This window comes from Fundulus heteroclitus, unplaced genomic scaffold (genome assembly GCF_011125445.2).
Source record: "Fundulus heteroclitus isolate FHET01 unplaced genomic scaffold, MU-UCD_Fhet_4.1 scaffold_167, whole genome shotgun sequence".
Lineage (NCBI taxonomy): Eukaryota > Metazoa > Chordata > Actinopteri > Cyprinodontiformes > Fundulidae > Fundulus > Fundulus heteroclitus.
The window spans coordinates 30,499-42,715 of NW_023396579.1; the positions used below are offsets into that span (position 1 = coordinate 30,499).

A 12,217-nucleotide genomic window follows, 5' to 3' on the forward strand; every position below is an offset into this window, starting at 1 on the left:
GTTGTTCCTCTGTAAGCTAAGGTTAGTTATTTTGGCAATGTGGTGCAGCCTTAACTTAAAAAAACAAGGACACAACCAACGTTAACAGCGTATGGTGGTGGCTGTCTTTGCCATAGACAGGTCTGACGAATGACCCACTCTGCTGCCCTGACTACCATCACTGTGCCTTCTGATGGAATCACCAGATTTCCATTGTTTTTTTAACTTCAGCAGGTGGTAGCTCTGGTCCTTGATGGCAGATGCAGCATCTGTTACCAAGCTGGCACGGCAGACATCACAGGACAGCTTCTTCAGAGCCCGTCGCTCAACAAATCCTGAAATAAGAGTTGGTATATTAAAATAATTTATAATAACCATGGGGAAATTAGGGGAACATTTATTTTTTTGGACCATTGTGAGATTGATTTCCCTCAAATTTACACCAAAGATTAATTGTCATACAATCGTTATTGGTGTCAGTAAAACCTATATAATTGACCAGTGGTCTCAGCCTTGATAACTTGCGCAAGTAGCCGTGATGCACAACTATGCTGCATGATTAAGTCATTTTTCAACAAGAAAATCTGCAATTTTGACAAGTTCAAGCGTCAAGAATTATAGCCACGTTCATAACGTTTGTAAGAAACCAAACTGTTTGTAAATCCGTCAAGAATTCAATGAGATAAGAGTATTTGTGTTCGTGCTGATCACTCACCTTACATTAGGTACCACAGAGCACGCCAGAAAGCTTGCCTGAGGCAAGATGGCCGCCGGTGATGACGTTTGAGACTCCGCCGTAAGACATCTAGCCTTTATTATGGATATCTATGGTTTGCCTGAGGAAGAAGCCCGTGATGTCACAGCTAACAACATTAGCACCACACATTGGAGAATTTAGGAGGGGATGCAGAAAAACAGGTAAGGCTGTTTGGATTATATATGCATGTAGTGTAATATCCCCCACCACAACTTGAGGTGGGATGAGCAGTCTCAGTTCTGCGGCTAATTCTAGTGCCTTAAGGCGCTAATGCTAGCGCCTTAAGGCTAGCGAGCAAGGCTCTTGTTTACATCCGGGTTCCGCTGGCTCAGAGCCTTTCTCTCGATGGCTCTGCGTTGGCTACCAGCACAGACATGTATACGTAGACCAAAAGTTATGATTGGTGTTCAATCATAACTTTTGGAAGAACATCTCAAACTGGCCACAGATGCATGAATGAAAGTAGTGGTGGTCAAAGGTTTTCTTTGGGTTTATGCGAACCAGCAAGTCAGGAAGTGGAGCGGATTGACCATCTGACAACAACTTCCCCCGGTAAAGGCCCATTCATACCCTACGTTTGGCCTACACGTCCGTATTTCTGTCCGTACGTTCTATCCGTTGACTCCTTCATACCTCCGTCCGTTGAGGTGCGCAATAACCTTTTTTTTTTATTAAAGATTTGAGCAAATGTACAAAATAACGTGGCATGTACAGATATAAAGAAATGAGGTTGTACAAGGTTAAGGCACACATATTAGAAGATAATGATAAATCAAAAAACAAAAAACGGGAAAAGCATACAGAAGACAAAACAAACAAAAAAAATAAAAAATAAAAAATTTATAAATAAATAAAAGACAAAACAAAACAAGAAAAAAAAAGAACAACAATGGGGCATTAGTTCTCAAAAAAATTTAGATCAATATAGGCATTCAGGAGTTGTAGTCCATGCTTGTTTTTTATCCGTTTTAAGGTCCTTAAGTGGTTGTCCATTAGAAGGTTTTTAAAGGCTGAAAACACAGGTTTCCTATTACCCCATTTACAGGAATGGATGAAGAATTTCGCTAAAATTAGCAGGTTGTTAAGAATGAGGTCAGTTCTTCTGTCTCTATGGGTGGTTCCAAATATTACATCTTCTCTTTTAAAGGGATGATGGAGGGAAAGTTTTGTTGAGATCCAGTCCTGAAAGTTTCTCCAAAATGTATCAGTATGCACACAATAGAAGAAGAGATGATCTGTTGTTTCAATGTCGTTATCACAAAATGTACATGTGTTGGTATCAAAGTTGAATCTTTGCCTTAATAGTTCTCTGGATGGAAAAATGTTATTGAGGATTTTGAAATGAACTTCTTTAGCTTTAGGACATAGAGGGTATTTAAGGTAAGCGGTTCTCCACTTTTTAACCTCTGAATCAGAAAACAAATTTAAAATGGAGTTTTTATTTGGTTTGGTAGGAAATATAGAATTAGTTACATGTTGACGCATCCGTTTGTTAGAATTACTTTGGTCCAAAAGGTCAACTCCAAACAGTTGAAGAGTGGGTAACTGAAGGTTAGCTGACTGAGTGATTATATTTTGAACCAGATTTTTGACTGCAGTTGGGATAGAGTTCATTACTGTGTTAAACTGAGTGCGTGTGCAATCCAAATTATATAATAAGCAAAATTCGTCATAAGACAGCCAGTCTCCATTGTCATTAAGAAGATGTTTTATGGACCAAATACCTTTTTCCATCCAGTGATCTAAATACAGAGACTTGTTTCTGTGTAACACATATCTGTTGTTCCAGATTGGCGTTTGGTGAGGAGTAAAGTTGTGTGTGTACATAAGTTTCCAACACAACAAAACCTGCTTATGAAAGGCAGATAACTTAACAGGAAGTCTGTGGACATTAAAGTCACATCTGAGAACAAAATCTAAGCCTCCAATTTTTTTAAACAAACCTTTGGTGAGACAGAACCAGATACTATTTACATTTATTAAAAAGGATTTCAACCAGTTTACTTTTAAGACTGCATTTAAACAATCAAAGTCAATAGCTTGTAAACCACCATCATTATAGTCTTTAACCATATTTGCTTTCTTTAAGTAGTGGATTCGATTTCTCCAGATGAAATTAAAGTTCAACTGATTTATAGCTTTAATGTATTTGTTGGGTATGGCCATAGAGTAAGCTGGGTATATGCACCGGGACAGGGACTCCATTTTGGTTAGATAGGTTCTCCCAAACAAGGTCAGGTCTCTTTGGAGCCATCTATTTAACTGAGATTTGCAATTCTGTATTTTATTATCTATGTTAACAGTTTCACTGAGTTTAGCATCTTTAGTAATTAAAATTCCAAGATATTTAACTGAGGATTTAATAGGAATATTATAAGCTTCCGTCAGATCAGAGTCATGAATCGCCATCAGTTCACACTTCTGTAGGTTTAAGGTTAATCCAGATGCTTTGGAGAAAGTATTAATTAACTCAAGAACTTTAGGGGTTTGGTCTAGATTCTTCAAAAAAATTGTAGTGTCGTCAGCTAGTTGGCTGATTATAATTTGGTCATCAAAAACTCTCAATTTAGGTATATTTGAGTTTTTGATGAAAATACTCAACACTTCAACAGCCAAGATGAAGAGAAAAGGGGAAATATTACAGCCCTGTTTTACTCCCCTATTTATGGTGAAACGTGGAGACGTACCGTGTGGCAGTGCAACTGAACTTGTGGTGTCATTGTAAAAGCTTTTTATTATTCTACAGAAGTTTGGCCCGAATCCGAACAACTGCAGAACTTTGAAAAGAAACTGATGCTCCAACATATCAAAGGCTTTATAAAAGTCTAGGAAAAGGATGAATCCTTTATCCTCAATCAGTTCACTATATTCCAGTAAATCCTGCACCAGTCTGATGTTATCATGTATAGATCTTTTGGACATAAAACCTGTCTGTGTTTCAGAAATAACATCCTTAAGACCAGTCTTTAATCTGTTCGTATATATATACGTTAACAGTTTATAATCGCAGTTTAGAAGGGTGATAGGACGGTAGTTGTCTAGGATCTTGTTGTCTCTTCCTGGTTTGGGTATAAGGGTGATAACCCCTTGCTTCATGCTGTGTGGAAGTGAATTGTTACATAGGATCTCTTTAAAAACCTGGAATAAAAATTCTCTGAGATAATCCCAGAAATGTCTATAAAAATTGGCGGTAAGGCCATCAGGGCCGGGGGATTTATCAAGTTTCAGGCATAAAATGGCGTTATCTAGTTCCTCAATATTAATATCTTTATCGCAATTTTCCTTAAAATCCTCAGTGATTTGAGGGATAAAGTCTTTGACTTGGTTTAGCAGAAGGTCGCATTCTTGGGGTGAAAAAGAAGAGCAGTAAAGGTTTTGATAAAAGTTACTAATTTCTTTTGCAATAACAGTTTGGTCTGTACATTCATTGTTGTTAATAATTAGGGACTGAATGTATTTTTTAACTTGTCTTCTCTTTTCCAGTCTGCAGAAGTATGAACTGTTTTTTTCCCCTTCCTCGATCCACTTAGCTCTGGATCTGACAAAAGCTCCTCGGGCCTTTGTTTCGTAGATGCTGTCTAATTTAGCTTGTAAGATCAGGAGGTTATTTTTATCATCATCAGTCAACGTCTGTTTAACAAATAGTAGGTTTAACTCTTTAACTAACCTTACTTCTTCCATGTCATTGTTTCTTTTTAGATTTTTGCTAAAAGAAATTGAGTGAGCCCTTATTTTATATTTTAAGAATTCCCATTTATTGGCGTAGGTTATTATTGAATCGTCTAACAGAATCTTTTTTATTAGTTCTTTGATTTCCTTGCAGTACAACTCATATTTTAAGAGATTTGCATTGAATTTCCAGTACCCTCTGTGTCTCAGACTTTCAGGAAGAGGAGTAATTAATAAATCGATGCTGCAGTGATCAGTAAGAGGAGTTGGAGACATATTACAGTCTGATGTTAGCTTCAGAATATCATCTGTTCCTAGCCAAAAATCTATTCTAGATCTGCTTGAAGCATCTGATTTAAACCAAGAGAACTGTTTTTTGTTAATATGTTCATCTCTCCATAAATCAATTAATCCCAATCTCTCACAGAAATCAGACAGAATTCGGTTTGGATGGATATTTGAGGATTTGTTTGGGTATCTATCAAGATTTTCGTCCTTTACCATGTTCCAATCCCCGCCTAATAAAACATATTTAGTATGAAATCTTTGTTTAAGTTGTTCGATATTTACTTCAATAATCGTAAGAAGCTCTTTATTTTTAGAAATGTTACAGTGACCATAAATATTGCCTAGGAGTATTAATGTGTCCTCCGTATGTAATACGGAAAGAGACCAATGGCCATCACTATCATGTTTTGTATGAATTATTTTGCCTGGAAAATTATTCAGTAATGTAGCCACACCTGCTGATTTAGAAGTACCGTGGGAATAAGAAATCTGATCTCCCCACTGATTTGACCAAAATTTTTCATCAGAGACCATTGAATGGGTTTCTTGAAGAAGAATACAATGTGGATTCTTGTTTCTACAATACATAAACATTGCCTTCCTTTTGACATTTTCTCTCAAGCCCCTTACATTTAACGACAAAAACCTAAGATTAGATTTTAAAGACATAAAAAAAGACAAAGGAAAAGAAAAGTTTTAAAGACACAAACCTTAATAAAGAACTTTTGTTAAGGTAGAATGAACTAAAGGCAAGCCCCTGAAAAATATGAGTGCCCTTTACAATATAACATGGGAAAAAAAACATGTACCTTGCATCCACAACTTTCACTAAACTTAACTTAAAACGACTTAGTTTTCATTTAAACAAGAGGAATAACCTCTGGAGTGCAGATAAGAGAACTGTAGCAAGCATCTTAGAGATATAACTCAATATTAAAGGGGAAAAACAGTGTTAATTTTTTTTAGCCCTATAATAGGGGGATGTTATAAACAGAGAAACATCTGTGGTCTCAGAAGGGAGATGAAGCTTTGAACACTTTGCCGTCAATCACTGCAATATGACCTCTGTAAAAGGCCACCTTACCCTGGGATCTGGCTTTTTTAATCTTAGGCCAAAGTTCTTCTCTTGCCAGCCGGTCTTCCTTAATGAAATCCTGAGCAAAACGCAGACCTTGTTCTTTGCATACCGCTGAATCCTTCGTCACTTTCCAGACTGCGTCTCGATGGCGCCTCCTAGTGAACTGCAGGATGACCTGACGGCTCCGTCCCTCTTCTTTTCTTCCCAACCGGTGGATTGTATCAATCATATCTCCTGCCTGTTCCGCCCATTGTGGTAAGATTTTTGAGAGAAGTTGTTCAGCCTTTTCTCTGAGGTTTTCTCCTTCTTGCTCTTTGAGCCCCGACAACCGCAGGTTCCATTGACGCTTGTTTCTTTCAGCCTCCAGGAGTTTTTCTTTCAGATTTGCGTTTTCTTTATTCATTAAATCAAACTTTTGTTGAAGGTTTTCTACTGTAGATTTACATTCAGCAACGTAGAGTGTGTTCTGCTCCACTTGGAGGGTAATGCGGCCAAACATGTCAGCATTTTCCTTTAGCTGTTTTCCAAAGTCATCAACTTTGCTATCCAGTCTTTTAATAGCTTCTAAGACGGCAGCTAAGGAGACCTCAGTCTCAGTGGCTTGTTTTTTAGCAGGTGGCAGTTTGGTTGGAGTTGCATTCAGTTGCCGTCTTGTACCGGAGGCATTTCTTGACAACTCCATCGGTGTTTCAACGCTAGCAGCAGCAGCAGCAGCAGCAGCATAGTTATGCATGTTTAGCTTAGCATCATTAGCCTTCTTCAGACTAGGAAAATCTTTCTCATTAACAGCCGACATCTTTTATAAGACTCTTATTTTTCCCTCTTACTTTAGAGCGTGGATGTTCAGGTTCACCTTGTGGACGAAATTATGTGCAAAGGGCCAGTTCAAGTAGCTGGTTGAGGGCTGCACAGATGGAGCTCAGAATAATACGTGTGCCCACATCGCCATCTTGCCGGGAGTCCCGAGGTGCGCAATAACCAGTATTTCCTCTAAGTGGCAGTGCTGGGCGCCAATGATTCGTCACTGATCAAACACGGCGACGGTCCAAGACGTGATTTTGTTGTATTTGCTCCGTAAGTAAACTTTTTGTTTGTCCCTGTGCCCCGGTCACGACACATCATATGTGTGGGTAGTTGCAGACAAGCTCCGCAAGTCGTTCCTCGAATCCCGCCATTGTTTAAAGCCCAGAATTCTAACCTTCTTCGTGATTTTGTTGACATTTTGTACTACAAACTCAATAGCGCCCCCACCGTTTCCGGTAGTATTGCTCCGTATTGCTCCGTTTCGTCCGTAAGCGTAAGCTCCTAATTTTCGTGTCAAAGTACGGACGAAATCGACGGTTAGAACGTATGAAACACTCCACACGTATCCGTATCCGTCTTTTACGTGAGGTATGAATGGGCCTTAAAGGCCCATTCATACCCTACGTTTGGCCTACACGTCCGTATTTCTGTCCGTACGTTCTATCCGTTGACTCCTTCATACCTCCGTCCGTTGAGGTGCGCAATAACCAGTATTTCCTCTAAGTGGCAGTGCTGGGCGCCAATGATTCGTCACTGATCAAACACGGCGACGGTCCAAGACGTGATTTTGTTGTATTTGCTCCGTAAGTAAACTTTTTGTTTGTCCCTGTGCCCCGGTCACGACACATCATATGTGTGGGTAGTTGCAGACAAGCTCCGCAAGTCGTTCCTCGAATCCCGCCATTGTTTAAAGCCCAGAATTCTAACCTTCTTCGTGATTTTGTTGACATTTTGTACTACAAACTCAATAGCGCCCCCACCGTTTCCGGTAGTATTGCTCCGTATTGCTTCGTTTCGTCCGTAAGCGTAAGCTCCTAATTTTCGTGTCAAAGTACGGACGAAATCGACGGTTAGAACGTATGAAACACTCCACACGTATCCGTATCCGTCTTTTACGTGAGGTATGAATGGGCCTTAAGCTGTCGACAGACACACTGTCGCTGCTCCAGTTAATTAATGAATTATTTCCACCTGTGGCCATGTCACCTTTCAGCGTGTATTCACTGGCTTCCAGCAACTTAGCTGATAAACCAATCAGGGACCTCCTCATTATTCGCTGTAACACTTTATTTAAAATTCGAAGAGTAAAGGCTAATTTACCATGACGCGCATTTGTCCCGCATTTGACAGGGTCCGATTTGGAAAAAGTAAAATAATAAATTAAATAATTTCACCTGCGCTTTTCTGAACAAAAGAAGGCAGAGCTGCAGTCAGAGCGGCTATCAGTCAATATGCAGCAGCTCCACCTGATGAGCCGCTGCGCACCACGACACTCTTAATAAAATGACAAGGATTTTGATGTGTACAGATTATTAAGGAAACAACATTAAAAAAAAACTGCAGCTACAACATGGACTGGAGAGCGGGTTCTAACTGGGTCAGGCCAGAGGTGATTCTCAGAGAGCTTTTATGAAGTAATTTTTTTATTTTTTTTTTACACGCAGTGGAGCAACACTGTAGAAGCAAGTCGTACTAGAAACCACTGAACAAGCCTCCTGTCTGTGGATCTATGGATTCATTTTACCCCAACCCCAAAACACCTGCCAAACAGAGTACTGCAGCCAAGATTAACTTCAACAATAACTTTACGAAATACATTAACATTTTGCTTATTAAAAATGTCCATATTTAAAAGCAAGTTATGTTTTTTTCTGATAAACTTTGAGCAATTTTATTAAACTTTTAAAAAAATTAACAAACCATCCTTCATCGATTTATACCGGCTTTTCCCTACAGGTGTGACGTCAAGCCGTATCTGATGGGGAAACGCAGCTCGGCGTCACACGGGGTCGTGGGGGGTGGGGGCTCGGCCATCCTGGACAGGTTGCCAGTCACAGGGCTAAAATATATCTGTTTTATTAAAATTCAAAAAAGTTAATGCCTTTTTATAAACTCATGAGTCGTGATAATTAATTGCTGTGCAATAACGGGCAAAGCAGAAAGTGATTATTGTAATGTGCGATCTGTGTTAAACTAAAATGTATGACATCATAGTGTTGGTTATATGTCCTGCATTGTCCAGGTTGTTGTTGGCCTTGTTTGTTCATATGATTAATTTATACTGAAGGTGACAGGGAGCCAGTGGAGGTAATGTTCAGATGTGAAGTAGATGATGTAAAGATGTAAATTGCTGTCTTTTGTACTAGTGTAATTTATGGAGGTTTTCTGGAGGACAGGGAGGGAAGGGAGCTGACAGTGTAAAGTGGACTGTGGACCAGTTTGGCTAAAGTGTTAAGGAAGAACTTGATGTTGCCGATATGAAAGTTAACCAGGTTATGTTATGGATGTGGACAGTGGAGGAGAGGATGGGAGGCTGTCCAGGAAGACACCAAGGCTCTGAAACTGAAAGGTGGGACAGAGACATGAATGGTCAGTGGATATTGTAAAACTACCAGATTTGGTTCAAGTTGACTCTGCACAATAAGCAAGTGAGGTAACTAATGTGGCTTTATTTCCACGGTCCCGGGAATATATGGGCTGACAAGAAATTTTTTTCAGTCAAACTGATTATTTTTGCTTTAACCCATGACGTAGACGCCCCGTCGTCGAGTGAGAGGCGTGCCGACAGAGCGGCCATCTTAGGTCAGACCAAGCTGAGCTCAGAGAGAATACACGTCAATGCAGCAAAATGTACTTTATGTTTTCAGACACACTGAATCCGGCTGTGTATATTGACCCTGTAGAGCTCCCGACGGACAGTTTTGGTAGAAACAGGAGAGTTGAGGTGCACATTTAGTTCTGCCGTGATTTGGGGAGCCGTGGTTTTATGTTTTTTGGATACAATCCGGGTTAGCACCCTGACATCCATTTCAGACAGCTTCCTCTTGCGTCCACAGTTAATCCTGTTGGATGTGGTACGTCCTTCTTGGTGGTATGCTGACATTATCCTGGATACCGTGGCTCTTGATACATCACAAAGACTTGCTGTCTTGGTCACAGATGCGCCAGCAAGATGTGCACCAACAATTTGTCCTCTTTTGAACTCTGGTATGTCACCCTCACACTCTGCTCTTATTGGTTCAATGTGCAATTAATGAAGATTGGCCACCAGGCTGGTCCAATTTAGCCATGAAACCTCCCACACTAAAATGAGAGTTGGTTCAGTTTCATTGTCCAACCCCTGTATATATATATATATATTAGTGATGGGTCGATGAGGCGTCATGAAACGTTTCGACACATTGCAACTCTGTGCCGATACTGTGCCGATACTGTGTCACTGAATACTGACACCTGCTGGACCTTAAAAATCCCTACAGGCAACCTGGTTGACAGAGTTAACTGACACTGATTTGATGACCAAGTATACACAATACAATTTAAATCATTGTATGTTGCATTGTATTATTTTATATTTTCATTTGAATTAAACATATATTTGATTTTTTTTAGATACAGTCAATAAATAATGTGAAGGAGGATGCTTGTGGACTGGCTTTTTTATTTTTTTACAAATGGTTGATCGGGCGCTGTGTTTAGTTACCTGACTGATATCATCTGTTCTGAAATCGGACATGCTGAGTATGACAAAGGGAGGAAAAACTACTCAGAGTAGCAACTTTCTACTCAGTGTAGATCAGCCGTTTTTTTCTGAAACGACGCTCAGAACAAAGACGCACAGCGCAACCCGCCCAACCAAAAAGGCGTTGCAGAACCCATCCATCAGTGGTGCGCTCCGATCAGCACCTGGCGCTCACAGAGCGAGACTGTGGTACAACACCATCACACCAGAGTTGCAAAATAGTTAAAAATTAACCATTATTAACCGTTATTTTGTTTACAGTTCAGCTTGGATTTTCTTTACTGCGCAGCATAGCTTTGCTGTGCGCGCTGCTGTGCGCGAATGCACACGCGTTCAGCTTAGAGGGAACAGAAACAGTTTGGCGCGTCAGTCAGTTCAAAACAGGTGCTGTATTGGTCACGTGACCGAAACAGTTCCTGTATCGGTCACGTGACTTTTCCGTAGCAATACACACATCGACACGGGTTTCGCTCTATGAGACCGACACATGCGCCGACGCATCGGTGTTGCCGGACCCATCACTAATATATATATATATATATATATATATATATATATATATATATATATATATATATATATATATATATATATATATATATATACACATATGTACTGACATATATACCTGGTGATAGCAGCAGAAGTTCTTCGGATCATTGCACAGGTTATAGCACAGTGTATTAAATAGATTATTGCACATTAGTTATTGCCCAAAGTTATAACAGTTGTGGTTACAGTTACTGATAGCAGCAGAAGTCACTTCTTTCAGGATTATTGCACGAGTTATCGCACAGTGAATTAGATAGATTATTGCACATTGGTTACAGTTACAGGGCAGCACTGTAACTTATATTCTGATAGCAGCAGGAATGAATGACTTGTGGTAGCGCTCCTTTTTACAGACAGGGTGTCTAAGTCTGGCACTAAAGGAGCTGCTCAGCTCCTCTACAGTCTGGTGCAGGGGGTGGAAGGTGTTGTCCATGATGGATGTGAACTTGGACAACACCCTCCTCTCAGCTACTTCCTCCGCTGAGTCCAGAGTGCAGCCCAGGACAGAAGTGGCCTTCCTCACCAGCTTATTCAGCCTCATTCTGTCCCGTTCTGCGCTGCCTGGAGCCCAGCAGACGACAGCGTAGAGAAGGGCTGAGGCCACCACAGAGTCATAAAAAGTCTTAAGCAGTGGCCCGCTCACTCCAATGGACCTCAGCCTCCTCAGGAGGTGGAGGCGGCTCTGGCCCTTCTTATACAGAGCGTCGGTGTTATGAGTCCAGTCCAGCTTATTACTGACGTGAACACCCAACAAGAGTCCTACGTCTCTGATTTCAGCTTCATAAATGTGAATATTTCTGTTTTCTTTGCTCATTTATGGCAATAAACTGAGTATCTCCATGTTTTGTTGACAGAACAAGAGATTTGGGAAACACTGACATTTTTCAAAATGTTGTAACATTTTATTATTATAGCAACCAATCAATTAATTGTTAAAATAATCAATATATTAATCAACAATGAAAATAATCTAGACCCAGAGATTGTCTTTGCATCGTGTTTACTCCTGTGAGCTATAAAAATGAATTAGCTTTGAACTGTTTTTGTTTCCCCTTAGGTCACAGCAGTGTCAGACATTGGTGGGAGGACTGTGGATGAGGCCACGAGACGTATGATGTTCTTCATCATGGACTATGGCCTGTCAAGGCAGTACAACTTTGTGGGCTGGAATGGAAAGTAGGAATTCAGGACTTTAAATCTGTTTGAAGTCATATTTGGTAAGTGCATAATGGATAATAACTGTAATATAGTAACTTTGGATATTTGTGTCTGTCGAGGGAAATTTATGTATGTTAGGGTTAGGGGAAATACAACCCCACCTACAAACAACCGCACCTGGCTTGATGGA

At 40.2% G+C, this 12,217-nt stretch overlaps 1 protein-coding gene across 4 annotated transcripts in view; it reads left to right on the forward strand.

Moving 5' to 3' along the window:
• The window catches only part of p2rx1 (purinergic receptor P2X, ligand-gated ion channel, 1), a 72,737-nt gene that overhangs the window by 7,702 nt on the left and 52,818 nt on the right, over window positions 1-12,217 (forward strand). Inside the window, exons 1-2 of one of the 4 annotated variants that reach the window (XR_004928526.1) lie at window positions 820-897; window positions 11,927-12,086. The gene's annotated coding sequence lies outside the window, so the exon portion shown is untranslated. Of the gene's footprint in view, window positions 1-819; window positions 898-1,081; window positions 1,289-9,743; window positions 9,783-11,926; window positions 12,087-12,217 lie in introns of those variants that run through there. The other 3 variants (XR_004928524.1, XR_004928525.1, XR_004928527.1) reach the window with 3 other exon arrangements.